The following is a 5,129-nucleotide window of genomic DNA, read 5'->3' on the forward strand; positions in this document are numbered from 1 at the left end:
AAAATATCATACCTTGATACAGAACAAAAGTATACCACAGGTTCAAACAGTTCAACACCCATTCTAAGACGCTTCGTCAACGCTCCCCAAGCATGCTGATCGTCTACATTAATTGTTTAACGACATACTTGTGTCTGCGTATTTGAGCTCGTCTATCACTAATATTTGGTCGATCATTAATTACCGTCTTCTAATTATTTGTTTATTTTAATGCCGCCAAAATGAATAACTTAGCCATTGGTGCATATATATTTTACACAAATTGCATGATCGTGAATGTGGCACATTTACAACTCGTGCTTCAAGATTTCTTATTGCATTTTAATAGTTTTACTTGTTTTCAGTGTGTTGATAATTAATGCGATATTTGAGTGGCGATTTATGTCCTCTGGTAAAATCTCTCCGGTTGCATCGATGCATCATTATACTGAATAGAAACTGCGCCGTATATTTATGGTTCATGGGCATAGATTAGAACAAATTATCAAATATATAGTAACATTCCAGTACTCCACTTTCTGTTTTCGCCTGCCGTGACTAAAAATTTCGCCAAGGCCAACGGCAAAGTACTTTTTATGATTTTCCAAGATTGTCAGTTCCGAAAACAAACAAATTTCTGCTGCTATAAATTTCACGTGCATAACCAAACAACCGACATAAACCATGCAGTTAAACACCAAGAGAAAACTCCGGCGGCAAGCGGCATTGTAAAGAAGATCAACGGTCTCAATGAGACGACTCACGGATGCACGAATAGCCGATTAATTGTAGGCTGGTAGATCTCCAGATAAACAAGTTTTTACTACTAAGCGCGCAAAGCAGGTTGGTCGAGTTAACGGCACTAAAGAATGCGAGACCGTTAGCAATGACTCCCTGATACTGGTACGGAGTATCCGTGAGTCAAAAATGGGCCATGCGATGCTAGAAGTAGGTCCACGTGTCAGAGGCTAGTTTAGTAAAAACATTACAACCGCGCTCTTTCTGGATTCCTTGTAATAATTTTGTGTTTGTTTGGCAATAAGGATCAATCACAAAGAAGGCGACGTGTAGTGAAGGAAGCACCGCATGTGTCAAATTGCTTCAGTAAAATGTAGCAACACGCCATAATTAGATAATGTTGCATGGATTTTATTCACCGGTATAGTACAATTTGGCAATGAATAGATTAACTATTAAGAACATTTTATACATATTCACTCAGATAAAGTGCATTTGTATTGGTTAAAACACAGTGACAAAAAATATTACAGATTTCCTTGTCTTTTGACTGTTTATATGGCACCCTGCTTCAACCTTTTGTATGGAAAGGAATTTAAACAAAGTCATGGATATGCCAAATGACACGGCTATTTGTGGGTTGAAACAGAATTCATTATGAATATCTCTGGAATTCGTATCATGCGTATCCTCACTTGTGGCAATCAATTCGTTCACTTGCTTTTAGAAAATCCCGTATTTCATTCTTTAAGATTCAACTTTAGTACATTATATTTGCACATCGGAATCCAAATTACAATTTTCCACAGCAAATGTTCTTGAATTGTAACACAGAATTTACACAAATGAACAATTTGAATAAGTGAGATTCCAGCCAAAAATGCTGGCCAATGATAAGCGTTTCGCGTAACCAAGATTGCATTTTGATTGGTCCATCAGACTTGACTGAAATACCAACGTTTTTAAGGTGTTGAAATCTGCTCCACTCTTCACTCACCAGTCGTCAGGCATTAACACAAGCTTTCTGTTGCAGCAAAGCCGCTTATAAAATTTGCAAGTGTTGTTTTCCTAATATACACTGGTAAGTAGAATTACAATATAATAATACGTTCCGTGATATACCTTTAGAGATAATCTAAGATTAGTTATAGCATATCTGATACAGAACATGTCACTCAACAGAACAGATGGCATACCCATAATCTGTTCTAATAAGGCAATAAACATTTTGTTGATAGCTCATTGAACCATCTGTTTTATGTTTTTCGCTTTCTGTCCGTTTGATTTTGTCACAAACATACGTATTAAAGCAAGCTCACTCTGACGCAACTGATTATAGTGGCTGTTAGCGGAAAATTTATCATGCCTGCATACATGCATGTATAGGTTCGTTCTATCTGTGAAGAAAATCCGGGAAAATTTTGATGTGAAAATATTTACTGATGAAACATTTGTCTGGCAGAGTCACCGAAGAGATTTGTATCGTATTATTTTCCAGCACATATTAACCAAGGGACCATATTTCATATGTTTTCATACGAACATGTGTGATATTTATCTGTGCGTTCGCAGAATGTGTCTAAATTAGCAGTCAAAAGATTTCAACACACCAAATTTTATCGAAAGCCAATCAGTTGTTTTTTCTGCACATTGTTTCAAACTGACTTGCCACGATGAAGCAGGTGGCTCTGTTGCTTGTCTACTAATGTCGTTTCGGTTTCATTATGCACACGCCTCCATACATACATACAGCATGCGAAAGTGAACCCTATACCCCACATGGCTGCGAAAGTGAGATGCGAACCACATTCACACATTCGCATCTTCTCCAAAATATTGAGCGGTTTATTCCGGATAAACTGATTTGTGGTAATTGCCACCATAAATTACTTCTATAGAATGCTGTCCGACGCACTATGCGTTAAAACATTTTGAGAACGGAGAACCACAGATTTAGAAAAATATCTCATAAAATTACTTCAGATTCGTTTTGAATTTTCCTATGATTAAAAAATTACCAACTGAAACACGGACAATAGATGGTAGTCATAAAAAAATACATCCGCGTTTAAACAATCACTTAAAAACCACCGGAACGATTTTTCTTATAAAAAAAACGATAGGTCAAACTACAAACATGTCCCTGATGTTCGGCTTTTTAATAGCATTCAAAATATTAACCGCGAAACACGAGGCGTACGCGACCGCTTGCCGGCGTGCAAAATTATTTTAATTTTTCATGAATGCATACAAGCAACTATAAATGTAAATTAAATGAGGCATGTTTGCCCGATAGGTTTCTGAGATGTTCTGTTTCAAAGCCAAAGGCTAAACGAGACCAAAACCTAAAGGAGTTCAATATAGCTTCTGAAATATATTGCAGAACGGTTTCTTCAAAACGCTTGTAAACAAATACATACATTTGGGATGTCGACAATGTAGTGTCTTTAATATGATGTGCCGGCGGAGTAACAATAAACATATTTAAAACTTCTGCATCAAGCCTAGTGCATGGATGCTAACAAAGAAGCCATGTTAGGTCCCAAAGGAAAATCACCGAACCCGTGATTTTGACATTGCCTGCTGTCCAATATTTTATTTAACCGGATTTTTGTTTAGGTAAAACAATGTCTGAAGTGTGTCCGTGTTGCGATAGTGTTGTTTACTCCGCGGAAAAGGCCGCAATGTTTGGAAAGAAGGGTGATGTGTACCACAAAAAGTGCCTGAAATGCTGCGAATGCAAGAAAGCGCTAGACAGCATGAACTTCCACGAACACGACGGTAACTTTTTTATCTATTACGTAGCAGGATGTATAGCTATGGAATTAGAAGAAACTAGTACTCTCGAGTGGTCCGCCGTCCATTTGTGGACCAGTAATGCGAGTAATGCATGCATGGACATCGTAACTTCTTTATTTTTAGCTGCAGGTCCTGCATGGTACTAAGAAATAACTAATCTAAACTTTTTTACTGTCGCTATTTTGGTTTCGACAATCTGACGCATGCACATGCACTTGTTCGGAATCCTCACTTTTCAGTTACTCATTTTGACATCTGTATTTCATCAACGAATGAGCCTATATATTAAAGTGCTAATGCATGCGACTCTAAAAAACTAAAACTACATGCAGTGCTGTGCGCGTGAGGTCCCGGTTGGCGCGAGTAGTTATTAATCTAGAATATTTACAGTTTGTCTAACATGAAGCATATAAAATTCGCTTAAGAACACAAGAGTATATTCAGTATAATATTTGTAATATTGACATAAGATTGTAGGATTGTTTCAAGTATTTCAGGATATTTTCCAATGCATACCCTTGCCTTTGGCGCTTGCGTGGTCTCTTACTTTTCTAGAAAACAAACGAGATATAACAAGTTATAAACTTATTATCGTAATGGTGCTGACCCTGAGTAACCAACCGGGAAAGCTAAAAAATTGGCTTGAAAAGCTAGGGTGGGACTCGCTGCTGAGATGCTAGGTCAGGCCGGTTGAAGCATGTGATATTTTGGTCCTATACTAACCTAGGATGAATTTATCAGTATCACCCAGGTTTATACCTAGGCTAAGTGAATATATATTGGCAGTGCCACTCTCAGTAACCAACCGGGCTAAAAAAAGTCCGGAGTTTAAGCGGTGGGAAGCGAACTCCAACCACTTTCTTTATAGGTCCATCCAATATTCTTCCAACTAAATTAATAGTGCTGTGTGTATGACTCATGTGACTTAATATTGTGGTAGTAGCTACTACTTTATGCTATCTACCACCAAACAAAATGTCGCGGGTTCGTTTCCCACCGTTCCCGTGAAGCAAATTTTTCAGCTTGGCTGGTTGGTAACTCAGAGTAAAAAATTACCATCAAAATCATTAGTTCACCTGAGTCAATGAAAATTTCGTTCCACGCGCGAAATTGAAAATTCCGCCTGCAGTGCAAAACCGCCTTTATGAAAACTATTTTAACAATGATGAAAAAAAATTCCACTTCCCGCGTAAAATTCCGCCTAATGGTTTTAAAACCGCTCTTACCATGTGTGTACTTTCATTCAGGTGTACTGTACTGTAAACGACACTACTGCCGGGAATTAAAAATCTGTGGCTATGGATTTGGTCAAGGCGCAGGAACGTTCCAGTACACCGAATAGTGATATATCTCAATGCTGAAAGTGATATGATATCTCAACGCTGTACTTTATGTAGTTTAATTCAAATCAGTAAAAACCAATAAAATTATATGCTTCTCTAGCTATTAACTTTTTTGCTCTTATAGGAATTCTATGACCACTGCAGTGTATCTTAGTAGAAATTATGTATCTTAGTAATAGTTTTTTTCAGTTTTCACACTTTATATAAATATATTTATATAAATAATTATTTACACAATAAAATTCATGATACCCGTATGTTCATGGTTAT

At 37.3% G+C, this 5,129-nt stretch overlaps 1 long non-coding RNA gene across 1 annotated transcript; it reads left to right on the forward strand.

The window, feature by feature from the left end:
- The first annotated feature begins 1,715 nt into the window (after positions 1 to 1,715).
- On the forward strand, positions 1,716 to 4,799 carry LOC114535942. Its single transcript, XR_003688379.1, has 3 exons — positions 1,716 to 1,798; positions 3,337 to 3,498; positions 4,764 to 4,799. It is a non-coding gene; the product is annotated as an uncharacterized LOC114535942 (long non-coding RNA).
- The last annotated feature ends 330 nt before the right edge of the window (positions 4,800 to 5,129 follow it).

The sequence above is a fragment of the Dendronephthya gigantea genome, unplaced genomic scaffold, assembly GCF_004324835.1.
Source record: "Dendronephthya gigantea isolate DGI-Jeju-01 unplaced genomic scaffold, DenGig_1.0 000128F, whole genome shotgun sequence".
NCBI lineage: Eukaryota > Metazoa > Cnidaria > Anthozoa > Malacalcyonacea > Nephtheidae > Dendronephthya > Dendronephthya gigantea.